Genomic DNA, 15,737 nt, shown 5'->3' with positions numbered 1-15,737 from the left:
AAGCTAGCTCTTAGAGAAAAGGAACATTTCATATACTTCTCCCAGCTCCTTTTCCTGCCAAAGTGGGTTGGATCCACGGTGGGCACTCAACAAGAGTGATGTGCATGAGGAGAAGAATCTGATGGGGAATTGGAGGAGGACCGGGGCAGAGGTCAGGACTTCGGCAGCTTCTTACTGGTGGAACCTGTACTGAGACCTTGGAAGGCCATGGAGGACAGGGCCATAGGATACAGACAAGGTTCCCATCAGTAAAGATGCTGATAACTCAAAATTAACAACCACAAGACAATGACAGGAGTGAACGCCAGCTGACATGGTTCAAAGGTCTGAGAAGCCCAGAGGATTGCAACCCAACTGCTCAGAAGAGCTCGGGCTCCACGGGCGGTGCTGGGGCTGTGCCAGGTGACGACGGGGCTCATCCATGTGTGTCACACACACCTGCATCAGATTCTGGAGTCTGAAGTAATTTCATGCGTCTCATGTAGTAAGAACGTCTTAAAAAACGACTGACTCCTCAAACCAACAGAGGCAGATCACTTAACACTCAACATGTGGGGTCACTGGATGAATTTCCCAGGACACGACATGGACCCTGGGATGCCCAGATGTACGTCCAGAGGACGGCAAGCTTCAGGTCTGTCCCCCTCCTGCACCCACTCCTATAGGAAAGGGCAGATGAGCCCATGGACCGCAAGGGAAAACACTGGGATGCCGTCCATAAATGATACCATTCTGTCCACTGCCAGGGCACAGAGCTATTGCCTAATCCCATGGGGAGACCAAGCATCCAGGAATTGCTTCAGAAGTTTCCACATGACCGTGCTTCACCCTGAGAGGCAAAGGACCCACTGCATAATTCTATAAATCCAAATGCACACACATCTTCTGAGATTGTGAAACCAGGTGCCACGTTTTCGTGTATCTCTTTAGAATGTAACACGGAGCCACCAACACAGGAGAATTCTAAATATGAATGTGGACCCCCCCCCCATATTGGAAGGCTTACTGGAAGATTAAGAAAAGTTTATGATGGGAGCCATGAAAAGAACTGTTGAGTAAGAAATGTGGACGTGTGCTGTCTAGTTCTTGCGATCCAGCAGGACAAAACCACATAGAGGAAAATGTCCCAAGACAACCCAAGGGAAACTGTAAGGGGATTCTGGAAAATAATGCGCCCCTGTTCTAATTTTAGGCTTTTTTTAAACTAAGAGGAGAGGTAGGAAGGGAAAAGAGAGCAGTTTCTGAGTATCTTTCTGAGTATTGGAAAAGATGAATGCCAACCACACTGTCAGCTCACTGATTTCAACAGATGACGGCAATGATTAAAATCAGCCGTCTGGGTTATTTAGCGCCTATTACCGCAAATACATCGTCACCCTGTCACCACCACTGCTTTTTCTTCTTGCTCCAAGTTTCGGTGGCAAAGACTGTGCTACCCACAATTTTAGGGACTTCCCAAAGCTCAGGGTCTCTTCAACGTGAAGGTCATCTGAATGCACCCTGCCTTGGGCCTGCCCCTTCTACTGGTGAAAGACCATCTAGCTCCATTCCAAAGCTAGTTATGTTGGCCCCAAAACTCTTTAGCTTCCAATTCATGGTTGTCTGGGGGAACATTCACTGTGGCTGACACAGTGTTGAGAGGAACAATGCTTGCCCGAGATGGCTGTAAAAGATAACGAAGAATTATTAGGAGCGCTCCGTGTCGTCTTTGATGGAATCAGCCATCACCATAAACTTCCAATCCACTCTGCTAGGCTGCAGAGTGCACTCAGAACGCAGCCTGACCACAGAGAAAGCTCACTGGGGTCTGTACCTCCCATGGCATTAGAAGTTCAAAACATAAAGAATCTGTGTGACTTTCCAAAGCAAGGGAGGTGGACCAGCAAGGGAAAGGATCAGCATACCTTGCTGCCAACTATCTGGGAAAACTGCATAAGAGAAGCCAGCTACAGCAGACTGGGGAAGCCTGCCCCAGGCCCCTGTGGCCCCGGAGCAAGTATCGCCGATGCAGGGCTTCTTGGCTTCCCCCACCCAGCACCTGAAGCTGCCCACTTCTCCACCTGGGGGCTTCCTCCAGCACCACAGGAGGCTGATCAGCACAGAAGCAGCTGAGAAGTACAGTCAGCCCTCCATATCACATATCCCCACATCCCCAGATGCATCAGCTGTGTATCTGAGGCTGGCTAAGGCTGTGGGTCCCACATCCCTGGATACAGAGGGCTGAGTCTGTTCCACCATTTCATATAAGAGACTTGAGCATCCATGGATTTGGTATCGGGGTTCCTGGAACAACTTGCCCTCAGATACTGTGGGATGAGTGTCAGAAGATTTAATTCTGGGGGAGGGGAGGAATGTGAGCAGTGCATCCCGCTCCCAACCCCCACCCCCGCCCCAAGCCCACCAGCAGGTGGAATCTAGTGGCTAAACACCCAGCTTCCTGCCCCTGAGGCATGTTCCACAAAGCCTATGAGACATCTCAGGTTGACCAGTTGTCCGTGGCAGCATTTGGTGCCTCTTATTGGTGTGTCTCTGTCAGTGTGTCTCCCTTCCTTCCTTCCTTCCTTCTCTTGAAGGAAATCCTGATTTACCTCCTGTGTCAAGTCCTTGCCCGAGGGTCTGCTGTTAGGAAAACTCCAACCAAGACACAGCCTCAGTAGATAGGATTTCAATTTGTAATTGTTTTTCTTCCTGTCTGTGGCTTATTCCATAGGGAGCACTTTAGCTCTCCCTTAAGTTTCCCAAATATAGAAACAGGGGACAAAGGGAAAACACAAGAAGCAAGGAGGGACATCTTTGTCCCAACAGCAGGGAGAGGCCAAACTGGCTGAAAGCTGCCTACCAGCAGTGGTTGCCAGTGCCTCCCTAGTCTGGAGTCCCTAAAATCTCTCTGCTCACAGGACCTTTCATTTAGGGGCGGAGATGGGTCTTCAGTTCTGAGCACAATTCAGCATCTTCATGGGCAGCAGTATAGCGGAGTGAAAATGAAAGTGTTAGTCCCTCAGTCGTGTCCGATTCTGTGCGACCCCATGGACGTGAGCCCACCAGGTTCCTGTGTCCATGGGATTCTCCAGGCAAGAATACTGGAGAGGGCAGCCATTCCCTTCTTCAGGGGATCTTTCCCACCCAGGGATGCAACCCGGGTCTCCTGCACTGCAGGCAGATTCTTTATTGTCTGAGCCACCAGGGAAGCCCTGTAGCATAAGGCAGGGAGAATAAATCAATTCTCAATTAGTGATGTCTGAAATGGGACCAGCAGGAGAGGATGGTGGCCAGTACACCAGGCATTTACAATCATTTCTATCAAGACTCTGGAATCAGACAAACTCAAAACTCAAAAATTCAACTCTAACACTGAAGATTGCGGGCATCTTAATCTTTCTATCCAGGTCTCAGGTTCCTCAACTGTGTAAGTAGCAGACAATGGGTACTATTCTAGAAAACTCTTACAGGGATTGCATGTGATGATATGTAAAATCTCCTGGCACACTTCTAGCTCAATAAGCATTTGGTTTCCTTCACCACTGGGAGCCAGAGAGCTATTTAATAAAACGTGTTTTGGATTTCTTAAGCAAATATGTTATTTGCCAAAACTACTTAATATAGTTAATGGCAAAAAATCTCGAAAGGATTAAAACATTTTTTTTAAAGCTCTAAGATCATAAACTTCTCTCCCTCTGGCCACACCTCTCCTCTGGATGAAGAAGTTTTTCCATGGAATTTAACCCTCCGGGCAAAGACATTTGATTCTGAACAAACCATCATATACCCTTTGGAGTGTGGTAGCCCTAATTCCCAGCTCCATTAAAAACACAAAAAAGAAGATGCTAAGAAATGTGCTTGGATGACACATGCTTTAAATAATTAACCATCAACTATGCAAGTTGAGACTGCATCTATTAGTCAATTGCTAGATTTAGAAGGGGGATGGTCCCATATGGCAGGCCAAGACCACACCCCCATCTCAGGAACACAATGCTCCCTCAGCATGGGTATTCCTGCGTGAAGACAGTGGGAAGCCGGGCCAGGAAGAAGTCAGTTTAAAACCTAGTGCAAATGGTATAAGTGGTGGTTTGGAAAATATGCTAGGAAGTTAGCTGCCAAAAACCAAAAATGAGAGCAATTTAAGGCACTTTCCGTTGCCAGCAAACATGCCAGCGCCTGACACGATGCCAAGCACAGGCAGACACAGAGAACATAGTTGTCAAATGACTTAATGATCTCCAACCCTTGTACATGCCCCCTGCACACCTGGCGTGTCCACAAGTTAAGGTCTGAGAACTATAAATAGGAAAGACAGCCTTTCAGATCAGACAAGGGACAAGGGGCAAGGATCAAGGGCACAGTCTGTTTCTCCCCCAAGGAATAACCTTCTGAGCATGCCAGGAACAGAGAGTCCTCGCTCTGCACGGTTCTCAGGCATGAATTCTAGGTGTCACGGTTTAGCTGAATAATGCTTGTTACCAAAAACACGGTTCAGGTTTTTGTTATGAAGATATGTATTAGCCGTGCAAGACTATACCCTGGTGGCTCAGAGGTTAAAGCGTCTGCCTCCAATGCAGAAGACCCGGGTTCGATCCCTGGGTCAGGAAGATCCCCTGGAGAAGGAAATGGCAACCCACTCCAGTATTCTTGCCTGGAGAATCTCATGGATGGAAGAGCCTGGTAGGCTACAGTCCACGGGGTTGCAAAGAGTCAGACACAACTGAGTGACTTCACTTTCCCTTTCACTTTCTAAGTCGTGTCCCTTTTGTGACCCCATAGACTGTAGCTCACCAGGCTCCTCTGTTCATGGGATTTCCCAGGCAAGGATATTGGTATAGGTTGCCATTCACTTCTCCAGGGGATCTTCCCCACCCAGTGATTGATCACACTGGCATCTCCTGCACTGGTGGGCAGATTCTTAACCACTGAGCCACCAGGGAAGTCCAATACACATTAGCCGTGAAAGTGAAAAAGTCACTCAGTCATGTCCAACTCTTTGCAACCCTGTGGACTATAGCCTGCCAGGCTCCTCTGTCCATGGAATTCTTCAGGCAAGAACACTGGAGTGGATAGGCATTCCCTTCTCCAGGGGATCTTCCCAACCCAGGAATGGAACCCAGGTCTCCCGCATTGCAGGCGGATTCTTTACCATCTGAGCCACCAGGGAAGCCCTTATTAGCCGTGAGGAGTTGCTAAAAGCAAAAACTTACTGCTCACTCTTCAGTCCACAGTCAGTAGGTAAATAACACACAGGCGGTGACTGGCAGCCAGCGCATCAGGATTCTCAGAGCTCACCACCACCAGGCATCAGTGACTCGGCCACCAGCAGACCAGCAACTGTGCAGTGGTGCAGCTCCTTGTCTTCCAGTGAGAAACCCATGTGACATTCTACCAGATGAATAACCAAAAGAAGGACCTGGCCAGCAAGATGAAAGTGTAGCAAAGAAATGGCAAGCGGTAATTCTGGAAGGGAAATGTGATCCCTGGAGAAATGGAGCTGAAAGAGACACAACCTGCTGAGTGAAGAGATGCTGATACTCGTGAGGTTCGAGGGACTCGATGGATGCAACCAGAGGAACCACGGAAGGCAAACTTAGGAACACAAATGAAGAGTGTGGTCATGCCAAAAAGGATGGGGGCGTCCTGGAGGCAGTGAGGCCAGCTCAAAGCTTCACATGAAAGGGACTCCTGGAGATGCCTTGAGACTCTGAACACACAGAAGATAAAATGTTAAGGGCCAACCAAACTTAGAAAGTGGTAGGACAGCTCACCAAGATATGTAAAAGATGCTCAGCCCGCACTGTAAACGCTATTTCAACTACTCCCCGTAAGTTTCTTTGTAAAGTACAAAAAAACCATTTAATTCTTGGTATTTCTAATATTTTTAGTTAGGTACAGTAAATAAATACTAGTTTTACCATTCACTTCACTATCCACTTAAAACCAAGAGTAAGGTAGATTTTCATGATGTGACAATCTTCAAAGATTACAAAACCACCATCATTTTTCTCATCGAGCGTAAACATTGCTTGGCATGGTTCCAGCTTGTGTGGTCATTTTTACCAACAGGGTCTGTACAACCCTGGTGGGTTAAAAAGATGCCAGGCACACAGAATTCTCTCTAAAAGTAGCTCGTAAAGAAGAGAAATAGGGAAACTTGGCCAAGAGACTGGTCCTGATCCCTGCCTCTGATAAACAGGCAAGATGCCAGCTATGTGGTCAGTTTTCTCCAGGACTTCTTTTCTCCCCCTCATTCTCGGTCTATGCTGTGCTCCAGAGCAAAAACAAGAAACAAAACCATTTGGCGCAAGGATAAACCTTTCCCATTTATCTAGTACTCATTTGGAAAATGGGTTTCCCTCACTGAATGTTCTCAACTGTCTAAGGTACAGGAGACACTCATCACCCCGTTTTAAAAAGAGAATTTTTTTAAAAAAAGCCCGAGAGAAAAGAAAGCACTACCCCTAAACCCCACAAGCAGGAAGACTCAGAAACCTAGAACAGTGCTCACCAAACCAACAGAAAGAAACGAATGCAAGCCACACAAGCAACAAATTTTCCAGAATCCCCATTAAGAAAGGAAAAAAGAAAAGGGAAATTAACCTTAGTAATTCGTTTTCACTAGCCCAGCATATCAGAAGTATTACCATTACAACACATTAGTCAATGCAAAATTATTAAGGAGATATTCTCACTCCTTTGAACGAAGTCTTTAAAATCTGGTGGCCATTTTCTACTGACGGACACCTCAGTCCACATGCAAGGGCTTGACTGGCTGCCTGTGGCCCTTGGCTACTGTGCTGGACAGGACTGGGAATTGTCTTGTCTCCAGGAATGAACATTTCTGTGGCTATGGGCTTCATATTTTCATCCACAAAATTACTGCCTTGGCTCTTATAGTCTTGCCTCCTAAAGAGTGTACCGGGTAAGTCATAGATCTCTAGAAAGAGCTGAAGACACTGCAGAAATTGGACTCAAATTTTTTCTTTTTAATTTTCATTCAGTCAGAAAACTACGAAGCCAAGTGATTGAGAAAGGGACTCTGGTGAGGATGGACATCAAGCTGTACAAGGATCAATTACTGCACCTGGGCAGGAAGGCACCTCATCACAGAAGGCCCCACAGAGACAGCCAGTACCCCAATGGGGTCATTGACTCTGCTTTCTAAGTGGTATATATTGTTCTATTTATATTAAAATGTGGCTGATGAATAAATAGGAAATTGGCTTTTGTATACTGATCTTCCATCCAGCAATCTAGAAGAACTTCCTCATTAATTCTAATAATTTTTTTAGTTAGAAAATCACAATGTTTATAATTCAGTTTATTTCTTTTTTAAGTGATCTGCAAGTTGACCTCATTTAATATTTTTTTTTAATTGAAGTAGAGTTGGGGCTTCCCTGGTAGCTAGGCTGGTAAAGAATCTGCCTGCAATGCAGACCCCAGTTCAATTCCTGGGTCAGGAAGTTCTCCTGGAGAAGGGACAGGCTACCCACTCCAGTACTCATGGGCTTCACTGGTGGTCAGATGGTAAAGAATCTGCCTCCAACGAGGGTCACCTGGTTCAATCCTTGGGTTGGGAAGCTCCCCTGGAGGAGGGCATGGCAACCCATTCCAGCGTTCTTGCCTGGAGAATCGCCATGGACAGAGGAGCCTGGTGGGCTACCAGTCCATGTGGTTGCAAAGAGTCAGGCATGACTGAGTCTCAACTAAGCATACACAGCACGGAGTTGATTTACAATGTTTCAAGTGTATAGCAAACTGATTCAGTTATACATACATAGATATATTTGTTGTGTTGTTGTTTCAGTCGCTAAATTGAATCCAGCTCTTTTGTAACCCCAGAGACTGTAGCCTGCCAGGCTCCTCTGTCCATGGAGTTTCCCAGGCAAGAACATTGGAATAGGTTGCCATTTCCTTCTCCAGGGATCTTCCCTACTCAGGGGCTGAACCTGGGTCTCCTGCATTGACAAGTGAATCCTTTACCACTGAGCCACCTGGAAGTCTACATACATACAAACACATATATATATATATATACATATATGTATATATACACACATACACAGTCTTAGATTCTTTTCCCTTATACATTATCGCTAGATATTAAATATAATTCCCTGCACTGTGCAGTAGGTCCTTGTTGGTTATCTATTTTATATATAGTATAGTGTATCTGTCAATCCCGAATTTCTAATTTAGCCCTGCCCCTTTCCCCTCTGATCACCATAAATTTTGTAACTAAGTTTATTTCTTGCAAGGAGATCCAACCAGTCCAGCCTAAAGGAAATCAGTCCTATATATTCGTTGGAAGGACTGATGCTGAAGCTGAAGAAACTCCAATACTTTGGCCACCTGATGTGAAGAGCTGACTCATTTGAAAAGACCCTGATGCTGGGAAAGATTGAAGGCAGGAGAAGGGGATGACAGAGGATACGATGGTTGGATGGTACCACTGACTCAATGGGCACGAGTTTGAGTAGACTCCAGGAGTTGGCAATGGACAGGGAGGCCTGGCGTGCTGCAGTCCGTGGGGCTGCAAAGAGTCGGACACGACTGAGCGACTGAACTGAACTGAACTGATTTCTTGCACTGGAAAGCCTTCACCTTTGACCTGTCTTCCTAATTTATTATATTCGCTACAACTTCTGATAAAACATTGATCACAAGAGATAAAGAAAACTCTGGCCTATTCTTAATTTTGAAGAAAGAGCTTTTAATATTTCTTAATTAATGATTACATATTTATTTCCAGGTTTTGATACTCTTTACTTGGCCATTAGTCCTGGTTTGCAGAGCTGAAGACAGAAATCAAGATAGAGAAAGACAATAGGTTTGAATTCTTAAATACTTTTATGCATCTGTGAGAGATGAGCACATTTCTCTTCATTTATCTGTTCATGAGGAAAACTATATTCAGTTCAGTTCAGTTCAGTTCATTCACTCAGTCGTTTCCTACTCTTTGCGACCCCATGAATTGCAGAACACCAGGCCTCCCTGTCCATCACCAATTCCTGGAGTTCACTCAGACTCACATCCATCTAGTCGCTGATGCCATCCACTCATCTCATCCTCTGTCATCCCCTTTTCCTCCTGCCCCAAATCCCTCCTAGCATCAATCTTTTCCAATGAGTCAACTCTTCGCATGAGGTGGCCAAAGTACTGGAGTTTCAGCTTTAGCATCATTCCCTCCAAAGAAATCCCAGGGCTGATCTCCTTTAGAATGGACTGGTTGGATCTCCTTGCAGTCCAAGGGACTCTCAAGAGTCTTCTCCAACACCACAGTTCAAAAGCAACAATTCTTTGGCGCTCAGCCTTCTTCACAGTCCAACTCTCGCTTTACAATATTGTAGTGGTTTCTGCCACACATATACATTGACATGAATCAGCCATGGGTGTACATGTGTCCCCCATCCTGAACCCCCTCCCACCTCCCTTCCCATCCCATCCCATCCCTCAGGGGTGTCCCAGTGCATTGGCTCTGAGCGCCCTGTTTCATGCATGGAACTTGGACTGGTGATCTGTTTCACATATGGTAATATACATGTTTCAGTGCTATTCTCTCAAATCATCTCACCCTCACCTTCTCCCACAGAGTCCAAAAGCCTGTTCTTTATATCTGTGTCTCTTTTGCTGTCTTGCATATAGGATCATTGCTACCATCTTTCTAAATTCCATATATATGCGTTAATATACTGTATTGGTGTTTTGCTTTCTGATTTGCTTCACTCTGTATAATCGGCTCCAGTTTCATCCACCTCATTAGAACTGATTCAAATGTGTTCTTTTTAATGGCTGAGTAATACTCCATTGTGTATATGTACCACAGCTTTCTTATCCATTCATCTGCCAATGGACCTCTAGGTTGCTTCCATGTCCTGGCTATTATAAACAGTGCTGCAATGAACATTGGGGCACATGTGTCTCTTTTAATTCTGGTTTCCTCAAAATACACCCTCTTATTATATAATGTAACAAGCTGCATATAACAAGGTTATACGAGTGTCTGTGATCAAAGAATGCAATCTACATGATGCCAACTCTGGCCTTTATCACGGCCTGGTGCAAGGTAAATTTTTACGCATGTTCTCGTCTACATATTTTTTTATATGTTCTTTTTTATATATTTTTTATATGTTCTTCTCTGGTGGCTCAGAGGTTAAAGCATCTGCCTGGAATTCTGGAGACCTGGGTTTGATCCCTGGGTCAGGAAGATCCCCTGGAGAAGGAAATGGCAACCCACTCCAGTACTCTTGCCTGGAGAATCCCCTGGAGGGAGGAGCCTGGTCCATGGGGTCACAAAGAGTCGGACACGACTGAGCGACTTCACTCTTTCACTCACTCTTTTTTATATATGTTGAAAATAATGTGTTATTGAGAACAGTGCTCTATATATGTCCATCAGATCAAATCTTTGTTCAAATCCTCCCTATCCTTAATTATTTTCTTGGTGATCTGATAAATGAGTTACTTTTAAAAATGTATTAATATCTCTCAATATGATTATGAATTCATTAGAGTCTTTAGTTTCTTCTTGAAAACCATCAGCTTTTGCTTTGTTATTATGAGACGATGTTATTATGAGACGATGCTATTAAGTGCTTGTGTGCGAAGTCGCTTCAGTCATGTCCGACTCTTTGAAACCCTAAGGACCATAGCCCATCAGGCTTCTCTGTCCATGGGATTCTCCAGGGGAGAATACTGGAGTGGGTTGCCATGCTCTCCTCCAGGGAATCTTCCCAACCCAGGGCTAGAACCTATGTCTCTTACGTCTACCTACATCGGCAGACAGGTTCTTTACTACTAGCGCCACCTGGGAAGCTCCATTAAGAAATCAGAAATTTAGAATTATTACATTTTCCCAGTTAATTATATCACTTACCATTAAACACTGACCCTTTATCCCAAAGAATAATCTTTGCCTTAAAATCTACTTTAATGAATAATAATATCCAATCTTATCCAATCCAATAGTGCCTTTGGGTAGCATGTACCTACATCTATTGGCTTGGAAATCCTATTTCCTCCTCTTAGAATTTTAGTAATCTCCATTTTAACATGCACATTTAACTTAATAATAAACTAATAACACTGTACTCAATCAATATAGCCATTCTTCTTGGCAAAAATACAAAGATTTAAAATGTTTTTCTGATTACTGGCTCAAATTGATCATTCTTACAGGATTGCTATATACAATCTAAAATATTTCCAAATTCTTTATATATATTTATACACATACACATATATATATACTATCTTGACATTCTTCAGGGTTTAACTCCACCTAGAATTTCAGAGAAAACTGTGATGCTTCTCCTAGGAATCCCAGGGTGATCACCAGTGTGAGACAGACAATTTTGTTCATCTCTTGTGATGGGATTCCAGGTCATGTAAAGAAGGGTTCCCAAATCACCCTGGGGTATTTCCATGGCCAGACGTTCTTGGAGAAGACATGTTCCAGCCCCATCCAAGGCCCAGGTCAAAAGAGTCAAGCTTCCGAGCATTGTCTTTGGTGGGGAGGTTTAACGTACAGTCCCCTTTGTACTGATTACAGGGTTTCTCTTTCATGTCAGAGTCTCAGAAAACTTCCCCAATCCACTTTCACCCGCAGCCTTGCCTTATCCCTTGCTTACTGGGATGGGCCAATGCCAGCAGAAAAGATGAAGCTGTCAGGGACAACACGCTCCCTGGCTATTCATCAGTCTCTCTATGGACACCTCCAGTGACATCTCTTACTTCCTAGTAAGTTCAGCTGGGCTATGATACAATCCAGTTCTTCCCACTGTTTTGGACCAGGAGGATTATCAGGGGATCTCATCTTCTGCATATCACACAACAGTCACAGTGACCTTCTGAAAGGGCTCATCTGGGTATGTCACTTCCTTTCTGCTTTAAACCCTTCAAAGATTCCCCCTTGTTGGGCCTCCCATATCTTGAGGGGGGAATGTTAGGCAGTTAGAATAGAGAAAAGGAGTCCAAAATGGTGGTGGCTAAAAGACAAAGAAAGGGAAAAGCCCGCAAAAACAGAACAAAAGAAAATCCATGGACCAGGGTGAGAACCTCAGGTGAAACAAACACACCTCCTTCCTGGCTAGTCATAACTTGCATAGGGCAGGCTCAGGGCTATTCAAATTCTAAAAGATGCTGCTGCTAAAGTGCTGCACTCAATATGCCAGTAAATTTGGAAAACTCAGCAGTGGCCACAGGACTGGAAAAGGTCAGTTTTCATTCCAATCTCAAAGAAAGGCTATGCCAAAGAACACTCAAACTACCGCACAACTGCATTCATCTCACACACTAGCAAAGTAATGCTCAAAACTCTTCAAGCCAGGTTTCAACAGCACATGAACCGTGAACTTCCAGATGTTCAAGCTGGCTTTAGAAAAGGCAGAGGAACGGCAGATCAAATTGCCAAATCTGTCAGATCATTGAAAAAGTGAGAGAGTTCCAGAAAAACATCTACTTCCGGTTTAACTGACTACACCAAAGCCTTTGACTGTGTGGATCACAACAAACTGTGGAAAATTCTTCAAGAGATGGGAATACCAGACCACTTTACCTGTCTCCTGAGAAATCTGTATGCAAGTCAAGAGGCAACAGTTAGAAGTGGACATGGAATAATAGACTGGTTCCAACAGGGAAGGGAGTACGTCAAGGCTGTATATTGTCACCCTGCTTATTTAATTCATATGCAGAGTATATCATGAGAAATGCTGGGCTGGATGAAGCACAAGCTGTGATCAAGATTGCCAGGAGAAATATCAATAACCTCAATATGCAGATGTAACCACCTTTATGGCAGAAAGTGAAGAAGAACTAAAGAGCCTCTTGATGAAAGTGAAAGAGGAGAGTGAAAAAGTTGGCTTAAAGCTCAACATTCAGAAAACTAAGATCATGGCATCGGTCCTATCACTTCATGGCAAATAGATCGGGAAACAATGACAGATTTTATTTGGGGGGGGGGCTCCAAAATCACAGAAGATGGTGATTGCAGCCATGAAATTAAAAGACGCTTGCTCTTTGGAAGAAAGGCTATGACCAACCTAGACAGCATATTAAAAAGCAGAAACATTACTTTGCCAACAAAGGTCCATCCTGTCAAAGCTATGGTTTTTCCAGTAGTCAAGTATGGATGTGAGAGTTAGACTATAAAGAAAGCTGAGCGCCGAAGAATTGATGCTTTTGAACTGTGGTGTTGGAGAAGACTCTTGAGAGTCCCTTGGACTGCAAGGAAATCCAACCAGTCAATCCTAAAGGAAATCAGTCCTGAATATTCATTGGAAGGACTGATGCTGAAGCTGAAACTCCAATACTTTGGGCACCTGATGCAAAGAACTGACTCCTTAGAAAATATCCTGATGCTGGGAAAGATTGAAGGCAGGAGGAGAAGGAGACGACAGAGGATGAGAGGGTTTGATGGCATCACTGACTCGATGGACATGAGTTTGAGCAAGCTCCGGGAGCTGGTGATGGACAGGGAGGCCTGGCGTGCTGCAGTCCATGGGGTCACAAAGAGCTGGACCCTACTGAGCAACTGAACTGAAGCTCAGGAGAGAGGAGACAAAGCTTATAAAAAGAGAAAGCCAAGATGGATTGAGGCCTCTCCTTTGGGGTCAGCCCGCCCTCATGCCGTGAGGGTGTACTATCCTTTGTTTGCTGAATAAAACTCTGAGCTGTAACCAAAAAAAAAAGAAAAACTCCCCCTTGCTCTGAGGACAGACACCTGAATTCTTCCTCCCCCGCACCCGCCCCCGCCACTTTATTGAGATATAATGGACATGTAACACTGTGTACGTTTAAGGGGCACAACAGGATGGCTGAATACACATACATGCTGTGAAATGATTATCACAATCAGGCTGGTTAACACCTCCATCACCTCACATAGATGTGTGTGTGTACAGTGAGAGAATTCTCTTAGCAACTTTCAAGCATGTAATATGATATCATTAATTAAAAGATCATGCTATGCATTAGATCCCCGAAATGTTTTCATCTTACAACGAGCAGTCTGTATCCTCTGATCAGCATCTTCCCGTTTCCTTGAGGCTCCTCCTACCCCTGGCAAACACCATTACGTTCTCTATTTCTTTGAATTCAGCTTTTTCATTTTTATTTATTTTATTATTACCTTCCCTGGTAGCTCAGGTAGTAAAGAATCTACCTGCAATGCAGGAGACGTGGGTTTGATTCCCAGGTGGGGAAGATTCCCCTGGAGAAGGAAATGGCAACCCACTCCAGTATTCTTGCCTGGAGAATTTCATATAGAGAGGAGGCTGGTGGGCTACAGTCCATGGAGTCACAGAGTCAAACACAACTCAGTGACTAACACTTTCACTTTCATTTTATTGCTATTTTTTGTGGCATGTGGCATCTTAGTTCCCCAGCCTGGGATGGAACCCATGCCCCTTGCATCAGAAGCAATAGGATCTTAACTGCTTGACCACCAGGAAAGTCCTGACTTCTTTAGATTCCACATACACGTGATCATACAGCCTGCATCTCTCTCTGTCTCATTTCACTCAGTATAGTGCCTTCAAGGTCCATCTGTGTAGACTCCCGAATTCTTACCGCAACATAGCACCAGCCTGCCCACCTTCTCCCACACTCCTCTGCCCTGACTCCCTCCACTGCAGCACAGGGGTCTTTCACACTCAATCTCCATCCACCTCCAGGACACGGGAGACACTGGGCTTGCCGCCTTCAGGAACTCAGTGCCAACTTGTTTCTCAGATGTTCCCTAGTGCTCACATCCTCAGAGAAGTTTTGTCTGACCTCCAGGCAAATTCAGGCTGTCCCACTACATGCTCCTGCAGCACTTTCCTTTGTAAAATAAAATTCATGTCTTATGGCAAGACAAGAAAAATCTAAACATAAAAAACTCTGTCCTTTGCCTTCCCCTTCTCTGCTCTGTGCACCTGCATTATTCATGGACCAGACCTCCCCATCAGCAGGAAGACCTGCTCAACCATAAAGAGCAGCATTCTCCCAGCACCCACAAGACGGCTCCCTCCTTAAAAGATAACACTCCTTCTTGATCTTGTACGGGCTCACATGACCCACTACGATGATGCTTAGGTCTGGGTTATGTAAACTGCCAATAATATGTTTTTTGACGTACAGCCCTCTGTCTTAAAAAACTTACATAACTGTGTCTTGATTTCTAACAGGCACAACAGTTCACAGAGATTTCTGAGATGCTGGGTTCCTGGGTTAAAATCCTCAAATTTGGCTCAAATAAAACTTTCCATTTCTTTCTTAGATTGAGTGACTAATCTTTTGTCAACACCTTCTAGATCTTATCTCAGCTCCTGATGACACACTCAGTTGTGTCTCTCTGGTGTCTGTCTTCTCAATGGACCCCAGCATTGGGCTCCTCACAGCTGTGTCAGGGCCTGGCTCAGGGTGTCCACTCACTGGACACTAAAGGAGGACTGACTAATGATCAGTGCAGAAGCCAGCATCTCGTTGTGGAAGGGAGGAAGGCCTGGATGATGGCTCAACAATGGAATGAAAGGAAGAGTCAAATGGGAGAGGCACTGGGAAGAAAGAATTGACGGTGTTTGGTAAGTGGGTGGAAGGATATTTTTTAAAAGCTACATATATTCTCAGAAGAAACTGGATTATCTGTATTTTAGATATCTGGAGTATGAGATGTAGGAATATTCAGGTGCAGATGTCCAATGGCAGCTGGAAATGTTGGTGTGGGGTCCCAGAGGAGGAATGAAGATTGTGACCATGTAAACTGGATG

At 44.8% G+C, this 15,737-nt stretch overlaps 1 protein-coding gene across 1 annotated transcript in view; it reads right to left on the bottom strand.

The window, feature by feature from the left end:
• Positions 1-15,737, bottom strand: part of SLC24A3 (solute carrier family 24 member 3) — a 424,885-nt gene that overhangs the window by 376,771 nt on the left and 32,377 nt on the right. The window lies entirely within an intron of this gene.

The sequence above is a fragment of the Capra hircus genome, chromosome 13, assembly GCF_001704415.2.
Source record: "Capra hircus breed San Clemente chromosome 13, ASM170441v1, whole genome shotgun sequence".
Classification (NCBI taxonomy): domain Eukaryota; kingdom Metazoa; phylum Chordata; class Mammalia; order Artiodactyla; family Bovidae; genus Capra; species Capra hircus.
This window is presented reverse-complemented; position numbering and strand designations above follow the sequence as displayed.